General features: G+C 38.6%; 1 protein-coding gene and 1 pseudogene across 11 annotated transcripts in view; both read left to right on the top strand.

The window, feature by feature from the left end:
• Positions 1-23,212, top strand: part of SRPK2 (SRSF protein kinase 2) — a 244,493-nt gene that overhangs the window by 68,276 nt on the left and 153,005 nt on the right. The gene's annotated exons all lie outside the window — the stretch shown is intronic.
• Positions 1-23,212, top strand: part of LOC114114583 (PRELI domain containing protein 3B-like) — a 105,829-nt pseudogene that overhangs the window by 46,733 nt on the left and 35,884 nt on the right.

The raw sequence follows: 23,212 nt of genomic DNA, 5'->3' as shown, positions 1-23,212 counted from the left end.
GGCTTGGATTACCGTGATATTGAATGGTTTGCCTTGGAAACGAACAGAGATCATTCTGTCATTTTTGAGACTGCATCCAAGTACTGCATGTTGGACTCTTTTGTTGACCATGATGGCTACTGCATTTCTTCTAAGGGATTCCTGCCCACAGTAGTAGATATAATGGTCATCTGAGTTAAATTCACCCGTTCCAGTCCATTTTAGTTCGCTGATTCCTAGAATGTCGACATTCACTCTTGTCATCTCCTGTTTGACCACTTCCAGTTTGCCTTGATTCATGGACCTGACAGTCCAGGTTTCTATGCAGTATTGCTCTTAACAGCATCAGACCTTGCTTCTATCACTAGTCACATCCACAACTGGGTATTTTTTTTTGCTTTGGCTCCAGCCTTTCATTCTTTCTGGAGTTATTTCTCCACTGATTTCCAGTAGCATATTGGGCACCTACTGACCTGGGGAATTCCCCTTTCAGTAGCCTATGATTTTTGCTTTTTCATACTGTTCATGGAGTTCTCAAGGCAAGAAAACTGAAGTGGTTTACCCTTTCCTTCTCCAGTGGACCACATTCTGTCAGACCTTTCCACTATCATCCTCCCTTCTTGGGTGGCCTCACATAGCATGGCTTAGTTTCTTTGAGTTAGAGAAGGCTGTGGTCCGTGTGATCAGATTGGCTAGTTTTCTGTGAGTATGGTTTCAGTGTGTCTGCCCTCTGATGCCCTCTCGCAACACCTGCCGTCTTACTTGGGTTTCTCTTACCTTGGTTGTGTGGTATCTCTTCACGGCTGCTCCAGCAAAGCACAGCCGCTGCTCCTTACCTTGGACAAGGGGTAGCTCCTCTCAGCCGCCGGCCCTGGCCTCGGACGTGGGGTAGCTCTTCTCGGCCTCTCCTGTGTCAACGCAGCCTGGTACTCTCTCTCGGTCACAGCCCCTGACCTTGGGCGAGGGGTAGCTCCTCTTGGCCACGCTTGGCTGCGTGGTCCGTCGCAACTGGCGCACTTCTGCGCAGTCTGTTGTAGCTGGATTAGTCAGACGGTTTTCCAGGAGAAACTGTCTTCAAGGAGGATACTTTGATGTTATATAATCCTTACTAAGGAATGTAGAGAAAAAAGCTTGTCCTTTCTTCCTCCTTGAGAATTCCAGACCCCTATCTCCTCAAGAGCCCCATACCCCTCTCTCCTCCTTGGGAGGAGAGAAGAAGTCCTCCTTGACTTCTTATCAACCTGCCTAGGAATTGACTCTCAAATTCATGTAGATTTCTGTATGGCCTCATATTTACTGATATTTATTAAAAACTTCTGCAAGACACTGTACTGTAGCATCGTACAGGTATGTCTTTGGTATTTATCCTCAAGGAGAGTCTTTTTAATAAAAGTATAATGTAAAAAGTGAGATTTAGGGGCTGCCAGTGGGGCGACTGAGGGACAGGGTGGGGGCAAGAGTGGCCTCTTTGCCTCATTGTGTCCAATTGCCGCCTGGACACTGTGCTGGCTGCCGGCACCATTAAGATCTGGACTTTGGAGCATGTCTTTGACCACTCATGGGAAATCGTTACAACAGCTGCAATGCAGAAATACCCAAACCCTATGAATCTGAGTGTGATTTGAGTTGATGTACTGGACAGACGCATAGATCCCTCTGAAATGTTGCATAGCCATGCACTTCTCAGCACACAGTGGTGACTGCTTTCCATTGTGAAATTTATTATTGGTGCAGCAAGGACCAAAACATATGTGTAAGAACATTCTATAGTGGATGCAATAGAGAAAACAGTGGAACTTAAATCTGCAAATATTTCATTTACAAATAAGGTTTCAGTAGATGAGAGACTTACATACAAACCACATCCTTAAGCCCCAGAAAAAGCTATTTTGACTCAAAAGGCCATAATTACTGTGAAAGGAGTCAGGCTCGCAGTTACCTTGAAGAGCTGATGGCAAGTACGATATCGTCCAATGCTAATAAAGGCCAAGAAGCAATGGAGTGTTTAATACATAAATTAAATGCTGAAATTGAGGAATTGACAACTTTGGCAAGAGGAAGCATACAGACAGGAATGGCAGCAGCAGCATTTGTGGAGAAATGATAATGAAAATTGATATATGGCACCTAGTTTCCCAGGTTTCTACAAGCTGACAGTGTATTTATTTGTTATTAAAAAAAATACAACTCTATTTTAGGTAGAATTTTTTTTTTAATAAGCTGAAGAAAGCTTTTCATGCATTGGAACTCTATCTCGTTCTGGACCAATCCCAGAACTCTCTGCATATGCATGACCGCTGTGATGTAGTAAACTTGGAGAGCTTACCTGAGAGAACTCACTTTTAAAGGAGAAATTGTATCATTTAAAAAATACATTAAAAAATAAAAATATATTAATTGTATAAAATAATTTGTTCTGCTGTAAACCACCATTAAAAATTACAGTGTTTTAACTTTGTACTCAGATAACATTTTTGGAGTAAAAATAATCATGAAAGTAATGACTCCAACAAAAGTGAAAAAAAAAAAGTGAGATTTAAATAATACTTTGAAACAACAGGAGAAAATTAAAAAAAAAAATAGAATACGCCTATTGGCAAATGGATGGCACTGCCAGTGAGTGCTGTAAGCGGGTAGGAAGCTTTTCTCATCTTTTTGTTCTTAGTGGTATTTGTAGGAGTCCCAGTCACCAGCTTCATAGACTTAAGTTCTAAAGTAAAGCACTTATTTTTTTTTTTTTTTTTTAGGATTTGGTTTTTTATTTTTTAAATTTTAAAATCTTTAATTCTTACATGCATTCCCAAACATGAACCCCCCTCCCACCTCCCTCCCCATAACATCTTTCTGGGTCATCCCCATGCACCAGCCCCAAGCATGCTGCATCCTGCGTCAGACATAGACTGGCGATTCAATTCACATGATAGTATACATGTTAGAATGTCATTCTCCCAGTAAAGCACTTATTATACATTGGAAGCTGTTTGATTCTTTATGCTTGGTTTTGATTTATCATTTGTTTATCCTTTTTAAAAGATCATTAAAAATTTTTTTTTAACAAGAAGACCTTCTTGCATGAAGAAAAGCCTCTTTGTATTCACCATGGCAGATGTAATGACATTTGTACTTCTAAAATTTTCAGAAGTAAGACTACTATAGCACTAAAATTAATTGCTTCAGTTGATCCCCCTTTTCCCTACCGGGGAAATCATGCTTAAGTCTCCCTCCGAGATAGTTCATGATCTCTTTTACATTATATGGTCCAGCCCTTACACTAAAAACCTCCTTTTGAGCTGAGACCTTTTTGTTTCCAGGCCATGTTCAGTTGCACCTGCCTGATATTCAGATCTCTTTTTCCAGTAAGCATAGAGGGAAAGGCTTATGTTCCTTTTTTCAGAGCTAGAATGGTATGATGATTTGACACCTGACCATTAATTTACATTTTGCATTTCTATAATCACATTGTGTTCCAGCATTTCTTTTTTCAGTATTGTAACTGTTGATACATCTCCCCCTTCTTAGTATTATTTTCTTTTAAATAAATGTTCCTGTGATAGTGTTTTAATTTTAATCCTACAAAATTTCTGACTTTGTTCCTCATTTTCTTCTTAAAAGTTGTTTTCTACTTAAGTTAGAGATATATACAACATTAAAAATGCATCACAGCTAGAGACATTTGTAAATGAATGTTTTGGTTAAATGCTTTTCCAGCTGAACGGTGGCATCTTGCCAGCCAGAGGGCGGCAGTTAGCCAGCAGTCTTTCTACATGACTGTTTCTTTTTTTGTCTTTGTTCAGGCAGAGTAGTATCCTGCTTTTTTAAGGGTTGAAAACTCTTCCTCTTTCCTCCATGAGATTTTAAATCAGTGTGTTTTGCTTGGTTTAAAAGAGTTGACCAGATGATTGTGGTGTGGTCTCCTGAGGTTAAAATTTCTATCTAAACAGTTCGGTTCTAGCAGTATGTCATATGTAATAATAGTAACTCATAGTTGTTATGAGTTTCATTAATGTTTTGAAACTTTGGTATTTTTGGTAAATATATTTGAAGACAGACTGAGAGTACATAGATAGATGACCTTCTGTGGCCTGATGAAGTCCTTTAAAAGCCTAAAACACTGCCTCTTTTTCTCTCCCTGCAAGCTGAAATCTGACTGTACTGAATTGCAAACTAAAGAAAAGAAATCCAGCACAGTTCTCATCGTTGCCTCTGGCTCTTAAAACTAAATAATGTATGGATCTTGGTGAGAAGTATTCTGGTTTTTGGGAGGCTTCTCTTTTGTTGGTTCTCTAAGCATGTTAAATGAACAGAAGAATGGATTAATAAAGCATAAGAATGAGGAAGAGAGCATATTTTATCTGGAAGACTCTTTTTGTTTTTAAATGTTATTTGTCTAATATAAACTGTATATGAATTCCTTTTCATGATCTTTTATATACCACTGTAATAAAGTACCAGGCAACAGGAGTTTTGATAAGTAAATATCCTGTATCTTCTCTTAAGCCTTTAGAACCCCAGAGAACAGAGAACTTTATTAAAATAGATACTTGATCCTAAAGCATTTTGAACAAGAGTTATTTGTTGCCACAGTGTAGATGCTTCTAGGGTTTAGACCCGAGTGATAGTCTATATCTTTAGATCAGGAATCCGTTTTGTAGTTTGATTTTACAATTAGTCTCGGAAGGCTTTTAGTTTTTCTTTTAGCAAGGAGGTGTGTCTCTAGGTTGAGATCTGTAGGCCTCACATAGCAATTACTTATAGCTACTTGGGGCTAGGGCAGTCCCGAAGAGCCTAGAGTGGGTTGCTGTGTGTATCACTGGTCTCTGGATTCCCAGAGTCACAATGTTGAAAAGGTAGAGCAAATATTTTAGTTTTTCAGTTTGTCAATTTTCTTACCATTAGTCATATTAGGAATATTACCTAATGGGAATGAAGGGTTAATAGAAAAGTCGGTCTCAAGCCTTTGAGCAGGACATTTCTGTTTACTTTAGCATGCGTACATGCATATCCTGCCTTATTCCAAAAAGAATTTAAGGGGCACTTTCCTGTAGTTTTTATGATCTGAGTAAGTCTTGCTTATAAATATGCTTGCCAGTCTCAAGTTGAAATGAATCTGGCTTCCAAATGGTGTGTACTTATTCCAACAGTGCTTCCATTGTACTGCAAAGTCTTGTTACACCTTTAGGGTTTGAATATGTTCTCTTGTCATAAATCTTTATCCTTTGATGTTAGAATCAATTTTTGGCATTGGCTAACAGTCATTGAGTGCCAAGCCTGTTGAATAACCTGGATAGGCAGTCTGGGTTGTTAAAGCTTTTTGGTTTATTGTTTTTGACTCATGAACTATGAGCCAGAACAGTTTCAGGATGATGAAATGAGTTTCTGAGCCACAGTTAACTCGTTGTTACATCCAGCAGCCTTGAACAATGGGTCCATTTGACTCCTGGTCTTTGTGGGATGCGTCTACATTAGCAGTACCATTGATATCAAATAAACAAGTTAACATTGTCCTCACTGTGATTTTGATATGAATGTTCTCTTGCATTGGAACTGTAGCAAAGTTTTCCATTGCAGATTTCATGTTTTCAGATTATAGTGAAAACTTGTATCATTAGCTCTAGTTATTTTCTTAAAATGTCATTTGAAAAACCTATTTGTGAAAGGTGCAAAATAGAGAACAACTTCTAACTTATAGTAGAAATGTTTGAAATAGTCTTCACCAACTTTCTGTATCTTTATTTGCCACTGTCCACTCACCACCACTTCCCCTCCCCAACTTTTCCTGCGTTCTGATTTTCCTGAGTAATTACCTAATTGGACGAATCAAATTATTACTTTGACAACATTTTATAGAAGATGAGACAGACTTATGGAAGATGTGACTGAGTAGTTTGAGGAATCAGAGATACTAATGAGTCAAAATTCAAATCTCGGTTTTCTGATTCTGAATACCTTCCTTAACAATAACTTGAACAGTATGAGTTTTCTCCCTGTATTTTCATATATTTTACTTGTGGATTTAATGCCACACAAAGTTAAATGTTAAGCTTTTTCTTAATGAGGTAATTTTAAGTTTTATATTGACATGGAGCTAAACACGCATTAATCTCAACTTGATTGTGTTTTGGCCTTGAAAATAATTGTTGCATATGAAAAAGTTACATTCCTCCTATGCTGTGTCTTTCTTGTTTGTCAGTTACATTTTATAATCATATTTGTGTTTGTATTGAAACATTTGTTTCTAGCAGTGTTAGTCATGATGATGCTATGCAGCTGTAAAAGTCACATTTTAAATTTTACCACATGAAAAATTTATTATTCTACTATTTTGTCTTATAAATTTGTACATTTAAATTAGACTGAAGCATAAAGTTTACTTGTTAAATACTGTAATTCAAGTATGATGGTATCCTCTTGTGCTTGTGAAATGAAGAAGTGATCATTTTTATTTTGGGAATGTTTTAGAACTGTATAAATATTTGTATGGTAGTCTTAAGTCTGGATTGTAGTAGCTTAGGTCACCTGCCACTGAATTCATTCCCTGGGGAATGTGATATGGACATTCACCTTGACACCTCTGTTGGTGTCAGCTTTGTTGCAAAGTGTGCGTGTTCAAGACCAATGGGTCCCCAAATAAAAATTAGAATGCTCGTGGGGAAGGAGACTTCTTCACTAGAAGTTTCCTGTGACCTGCCACTGCCTGCTGCTAAACAAGAGTTTAATAGCTGTGCTCCGAGTTCTTATGAGCAAGTGTCATGTTAAACTCTGGCACACCCAAATGCTCACAAGCTCAGAGGGAATGTTTATATGAAGGATTGTGTGTTGGATGTGCAGTCCAACCAGCCTGTAGTAGTCTACATTTTATGACTGTATTAAACTGAACCATTTTGGTGACCTGCCTTCCTGAAAAGCATTGTATCAAAGTGGGTTATGCTTCTTTTGGTATGAAGGGGCCATTTCATCTCTTTTGGCTCATGATACAATATAATTTCTAATTTTTAAAGTTCCTCTGTAAAGTAACCACAGTGTACTGATTTTCCTTAACTAGAAATAAATAGGTTAGCTGTCGTATTCTTTTAGGTTCTGATTTTTTAAATGGTAGGCCTTAGGGTAATAGTAGAAAGAAAGCATTAAGTTTAGTTGGACAGAAAAAATTATAGAGCATCAGAGCACCAAATCTCATATTTTAAATTTCAGAGGACTGAGACCTAACAAATTTCAGCATCTTTCTCCCAAACTAACTAGGGCTTGGGGTTCAGCACAGGTTTCATGACTCCAAGTTCAGTCCTGAGATTATTACTGAGATTTTTTGAGTGAAGATGCTTGATACTTAGATTGTGAAAGGAGGAATAAGGACTAGAAGGGAGGGTGTCAGATGCTGCAGGAGTTGGGAAGAATGACAACTGAAAGTTACCTGTTAATCTGGTATCATTATCAGCAGCTTTTATTGGGTGCCTCCTGTGTCAGGGGCCTTGTGTTTCAGTTCTTAGGAAGAGAGAGAGGAGGACCTTGCCATCAAGGGTTTGTGCCAAGGGGAGGGAGAAGAGAAGATGAACCTTTGCAAACATAAGAAATGATAGATATGACCTCTCAGGTCTCCTTCGTGTGTGTGTGTGTGTGTGTGGGGGGGGGGGGGGGGCAGATGACCTCTCAGGTCTCCTTCGTGTGTGTGTGTCTGTCTGTCTGTCTGTGTGTGTATATGTGTCTGTGTGTGTCTGTGTGTGTTTTAATCTCCTCATATGGCTTGTGGGATTTTAGTTTCCCAGCCAAGGACTGAACTCAGGCCACGACAATGAAAGTGTCAAGTCCTACCACTGGACTGCCAGGGAATTCCCTTAAAATCTATACTTCTTTTCTCCAGCTGCCAGTCTCTGGACTACTCTTCCAAAGTAGAAACTGTGGGGTGTGTTCTGATGTGTGGAGCACGTGGGATGGGATAGAAGAAAATGCTATGGTTTCAGTGAAGAAAGTGTTATTTATTCTGCAAATAATAAGTGTAATGGATATAGATGCAGTTTTATCCAGACAGCAGTTTACTTTACAAGATTTATTATTATTCTCTATTCTTAATATCTGATGTTATTTTACCAATATCTTTTTCAAAAAGGTTAATATGAAATTCTTAAAACAAGAGTTTTAGCCATCATGTTATTATATGAGATCATAGATGTGTTATGTGGGAAATATTTCACTCAAAAAGTTATGTAGATAAAATGCTGTTCAAAATGTTGAGATGGGATGAAACCTTTAGTTAAAGAGGGTTATGGGAAATTTAAACTTTACTTGGAAGAACTGTGCTCTTCCATCCTAACCCAGTAATAAGTCGTAAGAAGGGGAAAGTCTGAGTCTGGGGACAGTGATCTGGCCCTGCAGAAGAGGGACATTGGAAGAAGGAGGGCCTCCATTCCCAGGATCTGCCAAAGTAGTTGTGTCCTCAGGGCCACTGGTTCTGTTAGTGCAAGAAACAATCCTTTTAGAGACTTGGCATAGGATCCTTAAGTTCCAGTGGGCGTTGGGGGAGGAGTCCCCGAGGGTGGGAGTAAGGACTGGGAAAGGAGAGCAGATCAGTGTTCTGGTGATGTGCCTTGCCTGATTCTCACTGGGCTGAGCAGCGTCTGGGAAGGTGGCAGTTCTAATTTGAACAGGTGCTATTGCTTGTTCCTTGGTGGTGATGAAAGATCCCTGTGGGATGGAGGGCCAAGTGAAGGCCCCCTGAGGGAGGCAGGCTCTATTGGGTGCCTTTGTGTCTCCTCTCTTGCCTGTCTTGGGCAGAGTGAGTTGGAGGAGGGGCCGGGGCAACTTCTAGGCTAGGGGGTTGTCAGCTTATTCTGAAGGCCTTTTTACTTAATTGTTCCACTTGCTTCCATCGGTGCAGAAACATTATACTGTAGTAGTGATTGGATCAATTTTTGTTGCTTTTTTGTTTAATGAGATTTTTAGCTTTTTAGTTCCCTAAAACATCCTGCCCAAAATGCTAGCATGCAGTATCTGCCATGAATACAAAGTGGTTAAGAAGAATTCTTCTCCCTGCCCCATAGCTATTTCCTGAATAAGCCTTATTCTTTCAAATCTTTGTATATTGCTTGTGGTATTTCCTCTTCCTAGAATGTTATTCTCTGCCTGGTGAACTATCGCTTAGTATAAATAACATCCCTCCTAGCTAGTCGCCGCTCAGTCCCTTCTCTTGCCATTGTGCTGAACTTAACTGCTCTTTTCCAGCCTGCTAACTGTGTATTTCAGTGACTTGATATGTTGTACTCTCTTGCTTACTGCTGCATTCTTAGGCTAAACAGAGGTGCTTAAAACCAGTTGTCAAAAAAAGACTGTCTGTCATAAGTGCCAGAACGCCGGATCAAGTAATAAAAAGAAAATAGTAATCAATACTTAGCTTCACAGTGTGTAAAAAAAACTCAAACTGGATTATAGGCTTAAATGTAAAACTAGACTATTAGAAAAAACACTAGGTGAAAATTTTTGACATGAATTAGGCAAACATTTCTTTGATAGCATATCAGAAGCATGATCCATGAAAAAAAAAAAGTTGGACTCCTATAAAAGTCTGCTTTTTAAAGAGGCTCTTAAAGCTATCAGAAAGAGAAGCTACAAACTGACAGAAGTGAAGTGAAGTCGCTCAGTCGTGTCCGACTCTTTGCGACCCCATGGATTGTAGCAGAAAATATTTGCAAATCGCATATCTGACAAAGAACTGTTATCCAGAATATATAAAGAATTTTGCAGACTCATTTAAAGCATGAGCAAAAGAAAATGACCCCAATTAAAAAATGGATGAAAGATCTAACATTTTTCTAAAGAAGATAATATAGATGAGTCCGTAAAAAGATGGTCCATTTTATCAGTCATCAGGGAAATGTAAATTACCATGAGGTACTTCTACACACGTTTTGTTATGGTTCAAATAAATAGAAACTGTGCCAAGTGCTGGAGAGGATGAGGAACCACTGGACCCCTTCACACATCAGACCATATGATTCACTCCTGGGTTTTACCCAAATGAAGTTAAAACTTATGTTCATACAAAAACATGCACGCAGGTTTTATAGCAGCTTTTCTTGGGTTTTGTTTACAAGTGCCAAAAATGGGAACTATTCAGTTTTCTCTCAACTGGTAAATGGATAAGCCAACTGTGGCACATTCCATGCAATGGGATATTGCTGAGCAATAAAAATAAATGAACTACTAAAAATAAATGAAATTGTTGCAACAAATGGATGGATCTAACATGTACTATGCTAAGTGAAGGAAGCCAGATTCAGAAACACACAGACTGCACACAGTTGCATTCATATTGGCAAGAGCAAGGTGCTGGGAGCTGGGGGTGGTGGAGGTTGGATGTAGAGTGGCAGGGAGTTTGGGGAGGGGGATTGTTCTGCACCATGAAACTCGAATGTGTTTTGTTTGTGGGGCTGCTTACACAATTGTCTGTTTCTCATAGAACATCTGCAGAATTGAACACTTAAGGGTGAATTTTTCTGTATGTAAAATTTGCTTTAATTAAAAATGAAAACAGAAGTAATTGTACAGATGATTTAGTAAAGTTTTTGTTGACTCTAATAAAGCTTGATTGAACTTTGCAGGCTTGGATGCGATGACAATTTGCCAGAACGTGATAATCTCTGGAGGCCTCAGGTGATTGCAGCAGGGACCTCTGTAGCTAATCTTTTCCTGAAGTGCACAACTACAGAGGCAGGCCTTCGGATGTCCCTGTGTAGGGAAAGCCAGTGTCTTGAAAAATCCACGAATGTCAAATCAGACACCATGTAGTGGAGCTTATTAAGGAGAAGAAACTCCAGGATTAAGGAAAATGTGGCAAGACACAGCCCTGCATCCTCCTCCCTTGCCTTTCCCACAGTTGTTTACCACTGGGTGTGGTTTGTGGAGCAGCTCTTCATTCTGTTCAGTATGTTACTGAACTCCATGTAAAACTAAAGATCTGTGATTGGCAATTGGTTTGCAGTTTTTAGGCATTCTATTTGTTTTTATTTTTTAGCTGTGAAGTAAAATTGGTTTATTTCATTTTGAGTTTTGCCACACTTCTGGGTTATTGTTACTGAAGTTTCCCCAGAGTATTGCCCAGTGGATGGAGGAGGGGCTCAATAAGCATGCTTAGTTTCTACAATTTTTAAAGTTCGTTTATGACATGTGAAAGTGTTAGTTGATCAGTCGTGTCTGACTCTTTGTGACATGATGGACTGTAGCCTGCCAGGCTCCTCTGTCCATGGAGTTTTCAAGGCAAGAATACTGGAGTGGGTTGCCATTCCCTTCTCCAGGGGATCTTCCTGACCCAGGGATTGAACCTCATCTCCTGCATTGCAGGCAAATTCTTTACCGGCTTCACCTCTGAGCCGCTGGGACCCACCATAAATATTCTGACAATCCCCCCATTGCCCCCCTGCCCTGGTTGTTATGAGAAGAGGTAGTGTATGTATATAGTAGTGGCTTCTGGAGCCAGGTTGCCTGGGTTTGTCTCTGCGTGCTACCAATTGTTTACTAGCTGTGTGACCTTGGGCAAAGTTACTTACTTTCTCTGTGCCTCTGTTTCCTCATCAGTAAACAGGGATGATATTAATAATTACACTACTGACTCCATGGAGGGTTTATGTAGATGAAATGAGCTAATACTAAAGGGAAAGTCCTCACAGCAGATAGCAGGCAGGGAGTTTGATGTCAGTGTTACTGCTGTTACTGTTGTGCGTGCATGTTCAGTCACGTCTGACTCTTTCGCAACCCCACAGGCTGTAGCCCGCCAGGCTTCTCTGTCCATAGGGTTTTCCAGGCAAGGATACTGGGTTGCCATTTCCTCCTCCAGGAGATCTTTCCTACTCAACAATCGAACCCGCATCTCCTGTCTTTGCTGCATTGCACGCAGATTCTTTCCTGGAGAGCCACCAGGGAATCCTGTGGTTGTAGTTGTTATTATTTTTATTCTATGTTAGTGAATAGCCTTATAAGCCTTCCTTAAATGTTGAAATCCAAGAAAGACTATGATGCTGTTTCTACTTTGACTTCCTGAAAGTAGATTTGGTTCTGGTAAAGACATCTTAGTTAAATCCTTTTTTTTTTTTTTTTAATCCTTGTTTCCCTGAAATTCATCTATTTTATATTTCATTGTATATTTGATTTTTAGTTAATATGCTTGATACATTTGGAATCTGCCTTCTGACAACTCATATAAATTAATTGCGAATCGTTTGTTACAGCGTACCCTCTTCTGTGTTCAGAGGTTCAAAACCAGTTCATTGTCTTAAATATGCAACAAAACTAAATGTATCTCTTAAGCTAGAAGCCAGGGTATTGTTTTGGTGGTGGTATTCAGTCGCTAAGTGGTGGCTGACTCTGCAACTCCATGGCTTGTAGCCTGCCAGGCTCTCCTGTCCATAGAAAGTGAAGTTGCTCAGTTGTATCCGACTCTTTGCGACCCCGTGGACTGCAGCCCATCAGGCTCCTCCGTCCATGGGATTCTCCAGGCGAGAATACTGGAGTGGGTTGCCATTTCCTTCTCCAGTCCATGGCTATGTATAAATTGAGACTGTATTGAATCTTCTAAGTCAGAAGAACATTGACTTGTTTGCTTCTCTGTGTGCTGTGTCACCTTTGTAAAGTTGGGTCAGAAGTGCTCTCAGCACAAAGCTGATTGTATTTGTCAGAGTATTTTGAAGATGTTTGTTAAAAAGCACTTGTGGAATGGTTTGTGGAAATGGTTATGAGGTTTCAGATTATTATTGTCCTCTTCAAATCCATTCTTCAGCAGGAAAAAATAAGACTTGTCTTTTAAATTTAATAGTAGCAAACTGGTTTGCTAAGACTGTTTTCCTTGTGGGGTTATATTGGGCAGTTGGTCATTAGAGTTACTTTAAAAAACCATAAACTGATTCGCTAGCAGCGTGTATGTCATCTATACTGAGATTTGAGGTGACTCTCACAGCCCCTCTTTCTACCTTGAGGATGGCACCTTTCCTGCACAGTCTGGACTATATGTTTTCTCCTATCCAGTGCCTGGTAACCTCTGCTCTGTTTTCTGTCTTTCTTAATTTGCTTGTTCTAGGTATTTCATGTAAGTGGAATTACATAATATTTGTCCTTCTGTGTCTGGCTTTCTTCACTTAGCATGTATTGACGTTTCATCCATGCTGTAGCATGTACCCAATTTCATTCTTTTTTACAACTGAATAATATGCTGTACATTCAAAAATATAAATAATGTATTGAACCCAGCATATCTAAAACAGTATCATATCAACGTGCAATCTGCATAAAAGTACTAATTAAATATCTTCCATTAACACATCTGTTCAGATTTGCTACATTTTAGGTGCTTGGTAGCTAACCGTGGCTGGTGACTGATGTACTGGACATCAGAGAACTAGATAAGGGAAGGATTACTTAAGGTTGTTAAGCAGCACAAGCTTTCTTTAAAAAAAAAAAAAAAAAAAAAGTATTTGCTGAAAGGCAATATTAGAGATTTTAGTCATTAGCCAGGGTGGGGGAGAAAGGGTTTTACAAAAATGATAAAGATCCAGGCATAGCTATTCCTTTATTTTAAATCTCATACAACATAGGAACCTTTAGAGGGAAAAATAGTTCACTGTGAAATTTTTTTCACCAGAAGTCCTGGTCTCTTGACAGGATTTTTTTTTATTTGATATTCGCATGTCCTAAATACAGTGCTAGTAAGCATCAGGTAATGAATGTTTTGAGTAGAAAAATTTGAATGGTGAGTTGAACTGGAACAGAAACTTGCAATGGGTGCTATAGGATTTGATGAAAACTCTTATCCAAACTGGAATTTTCCCTTTCCAGGCCCATTTTTGGAACTTTGGAAATTGGGCCTGATTTTTGTCAGTCACTCATTCTTCTAACTTGTTGGACCGTCAGGAGCTAGGAGCACACAGATGAGAGGGTATAGAGAGGAGATGCCCAGATGAGGGTATAGAGAGGAGATGCCCGTCGGCAGCCATTTTGGATGTGGCTTTGTTGTATGCTGTGTCCCCTGAAGGGCTTGGATTAGAAGCAGACCTTCAGCTACCTTTCAGAGGCCCTGAGAGTATGAATGTGGTGCCTAAAATGAAACACTCTGAGATAGCCAAGAAACAGTATATTATCCTCAGCATGAATGCTGTGGTATAGAATAATTTAAATGAGGTAAGGAATGTTTCAGCTGTGATGAGCATGTGGCTGTCAGCGATCGCTGTTCCTTGAAGCTTTGGAATCTGCGGTTTGCCTGTATTGCAGAGGAGTAAATAAGAATATGTGGTGAGAGTAATGGGGAAAACTAAGAAGTGAGTGACTAGGCAGCTGTTTTAAGATAAACAAGTGTTACACTTTTGTCCTGGCACATCTTTCAGTTATTGTTCTGGTTAAAATAGATCTTTTGAAGCTATAATATCTTTCATGTCTGTATTGTATGAATTATGAATGTAAGTTTGTTGTTTAGTTGCTAAGTTGTCTCCAACTCCTTTGCAACCCCATGGACAGTAGCCCTCCAGGCTCCTCTGTCTGTCGAATTTTCCAAGCAAGAATATTGGTGAGTTGGACATTTCCTTCTGCAGAGGTTGAACCCGTGCCTTCTGCATTAGCAGGCAGTTTCTTTAGCACTGATCCACCTGAGAAGCCCGAATGAAAGTTTAGGAAACAATAAAATAGGCACCTGGATACCCACGCCCTAACTCAAGAAATAGAATGCTGTCAGTCCAAGTCCTTGCCGCCATTTTTGTAGTCTCAGTCCATATTTCAGAGTTAGACTTTAGAAGAAAGTTGGTTATTTTAGACAAGTTAAAATACATTGGTCAGTATATTTCATCAGACATTGAGGAACTATTTGTTATTAAAGTGGTTAACTATGTGTCTGGAAGGAGGTTATTTGTTTATTTTTTAAAAGGCAAGAGTAGAATTTCCTAAAGCTCTGTTCTGAAGCCATTTCACACTTTCTCTTCTTGCTGTGGTTCTTTTGTGGAAAGGGCTTTTTGCTCTGTAGTCGCACTGGCACTGACGCTAGCTTCGTGAGCATATGCCTGCCTTCCTTCAGTGGTCTAACAAAAGCATCTAATAATTCAGATGGCTCTACTTAAAAAAATTTTTTTAAAATCTTAAACTATCATCTATGGGATTCTTTTTTTCTGCAGCAGTAGCATATCTTTCGTAAACACGGTTTATTCATTAGTTGAGACTCGTTCATTTTGGGATTGCTAAATTAATACCTATGTTTTTAGATAGGTTGTGTTTTTAGTTCATCACTTTATTTCAGTAATTTTATTTTAAGAGATTGTTCATGATAAAATTAGAAGGAACAGACTGAATTTAGTTTTAAAAACTAGTTTTAAATGGTCAAGTTTGTACAACCTCCATGAGACTTCCCTTTCTTATGATATAGCAGTATCAGAATAATTCAGCTGTTCTTTTTTCCCCTTTAGTATAACACTCTCAAAGTTCCAACAGAACATTTCTTTGACCTTGATTAAACTGTGAATTTTATTTAAAAGTGAAAATTGGCATTTTGGAGGCTATTTATAATGGTGTGATGGCAGTCTTTTTGCAAACTGTCCATTTGAAAGCTGTGTAACTACAAAAGAGATTTATTTGATACTTTAAATTGCATATCCTTTGGTAATGCTTAACATTATTTAAGAAAATTATTTTTAATTACACAAGTAATACCTATAAAAAATCCAAGTTCAGATAATCCCCCGACTGCCATTCCTCATTCCCTGTCCCATCTCCTGAAGTGAGGAAGCACTTCTAATCATTTTGAGATCAATATTCTCCCCAACTTTATATATATATATATACATATATGTGTGTATATATATGCATATATGCACCTGAGAACATAACACATCTGTGATAAAAGAAGTATATTGTGTGTATTCTGCAAGTTGTGGTTTTCTTTTAGTTTTGGAGAGCGTTCAGTACATGCAGATCTACCATGAGGCTTTATGTTGTGAATGTGCCATATAGTTCTTTTAACAGTTGGGTTGTCCCCATTACTTTCTGTTGAACACAGCTACATGTTGAGTGTCTGTTTCTGTGTGGTTCTCCTAGGACACATGTGAATCTTTTTCTAGCTTAGATTTGGAGCAAGTGGAATTGCTGGATTATAACTATCTAGTATTCCCTACATGAAAGTTAATAAATAGAATATTTTTTGGCATGATTGAGTGTTAATTGTGCTCCTGGAATGAATTGTGTATTTGTAATATTGGCATTTTAGTTAGATAGGGAGGATAAGGTCCAAGTATAAAACTAGTGATTCTCAACACTGGCTATGCATTAGAATTGCCTCTGTACTTTTTAGGCATCGTCACCCCAAGAGAATGATTTAGTAGGTCTTCAGAGCAGTACAAATAGCTCCTTGGCATGAAGAGGAAAGTTAAATACAAGACATACATCTGAGACTTTTCTTAGAAAGTCCCTTACCTGGCCCCAATCTAGTACCTAAGTTACACCTAAGATGCAGTAGAATATAGTAGAAAAAATTTCATTTTCTTTAGAGTCTTATTATAAGTTAAGAACTCTTTCTTTCTCTGGATACTTAACATAGTGTATTAGTGTAGTAAATGATTACTTTAATATTGATAGGAAGAAAAAGACCATTTTTTAGAGGGGAGAGGAATAGCAAGATTATAAACACGAAATCTGAATAGGACTGAAGTTGTAGGATTGCAGTTTTCATAAACGTTATTAATAAAAATGAATGTTTAAGCTTAATTTTTTTCTTTCCTCTTTATTTTTTTAAATTATGAAAATATTTACAGGGCACTTTGAAAATACAGAACAAAGTGACATATAGTTCCACTATATATTGGAATTTTTTTAAGTAGGTAAATTTTATAGTAGTAGTAGATAATAAAGTTTTTAGTTGAAGTTTTAATATCAAATTCTCAAAAATTAACAGAATGAATATACAGAAAAATAGAAGGTTCTAGTAGACCTGAAAAGCCCCATGAATCAATTCAACATAATTAAGATTTATACAATTTTCACACAAAAATAGAATACAAATTCTCTTCAAAGTCCCACGGACTATAAACTGGGAGACTCTGAAACATATCTAGGGACGTAAAACAAGGTGCAAAATTTCATGGCTTTTAAGGCATTGAAATCATACAGTCTATTCTTTTATCACTGTGAAATTGTTAGAAATCAATATCAAAAGATATTTAAAAATAACCCACATATTTTCAAGTGCAATGTGACATCTACCAAGAGAGATCTTTGAGTTAACCATTGAAAGCCTCATGATTAGCTTTTTAATATGGTTGAGGGCCCAGACCCTATGCATAGACCACCTTGGTTTGTATTTTCTGACTAGTTCACCTACTAGCTCTGTGAACTGTGGTGAGTTACGTAGCCTTTCTATACCTCAAGTTTCCCTTTTTGTAAAATGGGATACTGATAATATTTATTTTACAGATATTATCAAGAGAATTATTATATACCTTAAAGCAAGCAGAAGAGTGCCTGATGCATTGCAGTTGGTATGAAATGTTGACTGTTATTATTGTTGTTGTTTTTCATTACAAATACAATTAATACTAAAGTTTCAGTCTTCAGGCATTAATGTTCTAAGTGACCAGAAACCAACAGCTGAATACATAGCTGAAGATGATGTGGGTGAAGCTCTTGTACTCTGGTGGATTGATTCAAAGTCACTTTGATAGGACAAAGCTAAGATTCTTTGTGTGTCTTTGATAGGTTTAAGGCCCTGTCTGTTGCTTCTCGCATGTTAAATGGAGAACTAGTTCAGGTTTCCTGTTCACATAATTGGTAGGAAATCCCACAGACAGCAAGACAAGAATAGAGTCTGTTTCACTGAAGTGTTTGTGGTACTTCCTAACATTTTGTAAACCAATGGAGCTTGGAAATACACTTACTCTTGCTAACTTCTGTAAAGATTTTTATAGAACTAAAGGACGACTTACACTTGAGGTGAGAATTTTAGGATTAACAAACAAGAGGAGTGATAATTGGCAATGCTCCTTAGGGGGCACTGTGTGGGCATTCAGACACAAAATGAATTGTGGAGAATTGGCAAGTCTTACAAGTACCTCCATGAAGTTTGATATTTTTTCCTTAGCATGACATAGATTTTAAAAACTTGTATTTTAAACTTGTTTACCTGTTGGATGTCTTATTTTGGTTTTGGCTGTGTGGTTCTATATTGATCCTACATTTAGCCAGGACTTATTTGTATGGCGTGGAAGATGCTCCCGGAACAGTCCACTGCCAGTATCCCTGGCTTCTTTCCTTACCAGTACGTACTTTACTCTTGCCAGGCACCAAAACAGTTTAGATGGCTAGTGTAATAGGGTCCTCTGTAGCTTTGTTTGTGCCATTTTCCTGCTCGGCGTGGACTTCTCTTCCCCTGGCAGAGTTCTCGTGACCCCCATAGCCAAGCCCAGCTGCCTTCTCTGACTGCTTGCTTTCCTCAGACACACTGCTTGTTTCCTGCGTGCAGGCTCGCTGCACACCTGTGCAAGTAGGCTTTTGGCACTAGACCTCTGGGTTGTCATCCTGGCTCAGCCACACACTGGCTCTGAGGTCTTTTTTTTGTTGTTGTTAAATTGAGATATTATTTACTCCAAGTCACCAGTCTAATCATTTAAAAGTGTACAACTCAAGGGCATTTATCATATTTATAATGTTGTAAAACATCTCCATTACCTACTTTCAGAACATTTTCATCCCCCTAGAAAGGAACCACTGTGTGTTAGCAGATACTCCCTATTTTCCCACCCCTCAGCCCCTAGAGTTTTCCCTCTGTAAATTTCCCTGTTCTGGGTCTTTCATGTAAATGTAATCATATGTGTTTTGTGTCTGACTTGTTTCGCTCTCTGTGATGTTTTCAAGATTCATCCATGAGGTAGCACGTGTCAGTACTTCGTTCCCTTTATGTATGGATATACCACATTTTTTTATCCATTCGTCAATTAAAGGATGTATGGGTTGTTTGCACTTTTTGACTATTATGCATAACACTATTAAGAATATTTGTGTACAAGTGTTCTATGAACATGTTTCCTCTTGGGTTTATATGAAGGAGTGGAATTTTTGAGTCATATGGTAACTCTGTTTAACTTTTTGAAGACCAAATTGTTTTCCAAAGCAAAAGTACCATTTTACAGTCTTACCAATAACACATGAAAACTCTAAGTTCTCCATATCCTCGCTAACACTTGTTATTGTCTTTATGATTATAGCCATCCTGGTGGTGATAAAGTGGTATTTCGTTGTTGCTTTGGTTTGCATTTCCCTAATGACAAATAATGATGAACATCTTTTCATGTGCTTATTAGCCATTTGTATTTCCTCTTTCAAGAAATGTCTATTTAAATTCTTGGCTCAATTTTAAATTGGGTTGTTAGAGTTTTAATTGCTGAGTTGTAAGAGTTGTTTGCATAGTCTGGATGCTAATCCCTTATTAGATACATGAGTTTTCAACATTTACTCTCATACTGTGAAGAATTTGCTTCTCAATAGCGAAGTCAACTGGGCCTTGGGAAGCATCACTGTGAACAAAGCTCTAGTGGAGGTGATGAAATTCCATTTGAGCTATTTCAAATCCTAAAAGATGATGCTGTTAAAGTGCTGCATGCAATATGCCAACAAATTTGGAAAATTCAGCAGTGGCCACAGGACTGGAAAAGGTCAGTTTTCATTTCAATCCCAAAGAAAGGCAGTGCCAAAGAATGTTCAAACTACTGCACAATTGCACTCATTTCACACACTAGCAAAGCAGTGCTCAAAATTCTCCAAGCTAGGCTTCAACAGTATGTGAACTGAGAACTTTCAGATGTTCAAGCTGGATTTAGATAAGGCAGAGGAACCAGAAATCAAATTGCCAACATATGCTGGATCATAGGAAAAGCAAGAGAATTCCAGAAAAACATCTACTTCTGCTTTATTGACTACGCCAAAGCCTTTGATTGTGTGGTGGTTTAGTCGCTAAGTTTGTCTGACTCTTGCGATCCCGTGGACTAGCCTGTCAGGCTCCTTTGTCCATAGGATTCTCCAGGCAAGAATACTGGAGTGGGTTGCCATTTCCTTCTCCAGGGGATCTTTCTGACCCAGGAATCGAACCCGGGTCTCCTGCATTGCAGGCAAATGATTTACCAACTGGATCACAGCTCTTCAAGAGATGGGAATTCCAGGCCACCTTATCTGCCTCCTAAGAAATCTGTATGCAGGTCAAGAAGCAACAGTTAGAACTGGACATGGGACAACGGACTGGTTCCCAATAGGAAAAGGAGTACGTCAAGGCTGTATATTGTCACCCTGCTTATTTAACTTATATGCAGAGTACATCATGAGAAATGCTGGACTGGAAGAAACACAAGCTGGAATCAAGATTGCCGGGAGAAATAACCAATAACCTCAGATACACAGATGACTCCACCTTTGTGGCAGAAAGAGAAGAGGAACTAAAGACCCTCTTGATGAAGGTGGAAGAGGAGAGGGAAAAAGCTGGCTTAAAACTCGACGTTCAAAAACTAAGATCATGGCAAATGGTCTCATCGCATCATAGCAGATGGTCCTATAGCTTCATGGCAAATAGACCCATAGCTTCATGGCAAATAGATGGGGAAACAATAGAAACAGTGACAGATTTTATTTTCTTGAGCTCCAGAATAACTGCAAATGGTAACTACGGCCATGAAATTAAATGACGCTTGCTCCTTGGAAGAAAAGCTATGACCAACCTAGACAGCATACTAAAAAGCAGAGATGTTACTTTGCCGACAAAGGTCCATCTTGTCAAAGCTATGGTTTTTGCAGTAGTCATGTATGGATATTAGAGTTGGATCATAAAGAAAGCTGAGCGCCGAAGAATTGGTGCTTTCTAACTGTGGTGTTGGAAAAGCCTCTTGAGAGTCCCTTGAACTGCAAGGAGATCAAACTAGTCAATTCTAAAGGAAATAATCCCTGAATATTCATTGGAAGGATTGATGCTGAAGCCCCAATACTTTGGCCACCTGATGTGAAGAACTGACTCTTTGCAAAAGACCCCGATGCTGGAAAAGATTGAAGGCAGGAGGAGAAGGGGATGACAAAGGATGAGATGTTTGGATGGCATCACTGGCTCGATGGACATGAGTTTGAGCAAGCTCCAGGAGTTGATGGACACGGAAGCCTGGTGTGCTGCAGTCCATGGGGTCGCAAAGAGCTGGGCATGACTGAGCAACTGAACTGATGACTCTCATTCTGTATATTACCCTTTTGTTTTCTCAATAGTATCTTTTGATGCACAAAAATTTTTAATTCTTATGTTCAATTCATCTATTTACTCTTCTGGGTTTTGTGTGTGTGTGTGTGTGTGTGTGTGTGTGCTTTTGGTATCATATTTAAGAAACTCAGGGCTAACCCCAAATCATCAAGGTTTACATCTATATTTTCTTTTAAAAGTTTTATAGTTTAAGCCTTTATATTTCGATCTTTGATCCAGTTTGGATTAATATTTTGTTTATGGTGTGAGGCAGGAGTCGAGCTTTATTGTTTTACATGTGGACATTCAGTTTTCCAGCACCATTTTTAGAAGACTGTTCTTTCCCCCATTGAATGGCTTTGGCACTCTTGTCAGAAGTCACTTGACTATAATGTGAGGGTTTATTTCTGGACTCTTAATTCTTTGGCATTGATCTGTATGTCTGTCTTTATGCCAGGTCCCCACTGTTTTGATTACAGTAGCTTTGTAGTAAGTTTTGAAATCTATATGTGAGCCTTCCTACTTTGTTCAGTTTTTTAAAAGATTGTTGTAGTTATTCAGGGTCCCTTGCATTCCCATAGAATTTTAGGGTCAGCTTGTCCATTTCTCCAAAAAAGGCAGTTGCAATTTTGGTAGGGATTGTATGAATCTTTAAATCAATATAAGGAATATTGACACTGTAACAGTAGTAAGTCTTCCATTCCATGAACGCAGGATGCCTTCCCATTTATTTGGGTCTTCAATTTTTTCCAACAATGTTTTGTAGTTTTCAGTGTATGTCTCTCACCTTAGTTAATTTTTATCCCCTAAATATTTAATTCTATCTCTGGCATCTTGAGCAAACTTCTGAAACTTTCAAATCTTCAGTTTTCATGCATATAAAATGAAAATATTGAGTACTACCATCTGCATTTATTGTAAGGATTAAATGAGATAATTCACATAAGAGGCGTAAATAAACCAGATTGTTCAAGCTAAATGTTAAGTATTGTGAACTCCGAGAGGAGGAATTTACGTTACATATTTTTGTGTTATATTTTTTCTTCCCCTTGCTTAGGTAGCAAATCACTAACTGTTGTTACTTGAAGGAATGTAGAAGGGTGAGAAACTTGGTTAGGAGTTAGGGACACTAATTCCTCCTTATACTTACATATTTTGATATGGCTTGTTTTCTCACACATTTCAATATGCCTTGCACGATAATCTTGTCACTTCTTGAGAGAGTGATTTTTTTTTTAATAAGAAGTTAAGGGGACCTTGGCTTCTTTGGTGAACCCACAGTTCTTTATGTGCCAAAATTGTGAGTGAAATGAAACTGTCTTAATATAGGACATTCTAAATCATAGTTTTAGAGAACCAAGTAGTTTCAGTTGTATATTAATATCTAGTATGGAAAACTATCTTTAAGTTAGAATTATAAAAAATGAAAGTGAAAGTCGTTCAGTCATGTCCATCTCTTGTGACCCCATGGACTATACAGTCCATGGAATTCTCCAGGCCAGAATACTCCAGTGGGTAGTCATTCCCTTCTCCAGGGGATCCTCCCAACCCAGGGATCGAACCCGAGTCTCCCTCATTGCAGCAGATTCTTTGCCAGCTGAGCCACAAAGGAAGCCCGAGAATGCTGGAGTGGGTAGCCTGTCCCTTCTCCAGCGGATCTTCCCGAACCAGGAATCAAACCGGGGTTCCTGCATTGCAGGTGGATTCTTTATCAACTGACCTATCAGGGAAGCCCTAGAACTGTAAAAATACTTCCTTTTTTCTGGGTTCTATTCTGATATAATTTCTAAAATTCATATAATATACAGTTGATAATTATTTTCTAAGCATGTTATAAAATAGAGAAAACTTTAAAGCTTAGCATCATGGCGAATAGAGCACTAGATCTCATCCTGAGTGTAAACATCTCAGTTATCTAAGAACTTGTGTTACTTCTTCTGTCTCCCCAACAGAACAAGGGTAAGAGTTTAGTGGCTAGATTAATTATTAATGATACTCTGCCGTGGTGAGAAACAGTGGACA

The sequence above is a fragment of the Ovis aries genome, chromosome 4, assembly GCF_016772045.2.
Source record: "Ovis aries strain OAR_USU_Benz2616 breed Rambouillet chromosome 4, ARS-UI_Ramb_v3.0, whole genome shotgun sequence".
Taxonomy (NCBI): Eukaryota; Metazoa; Chordata; class Mammalia; order Artiodactyla; family Bovidae; genus Ovis; species Ovis aries.
This window is presented reverse-complemented; position numbering and strand designations above follow the sequence as displayed.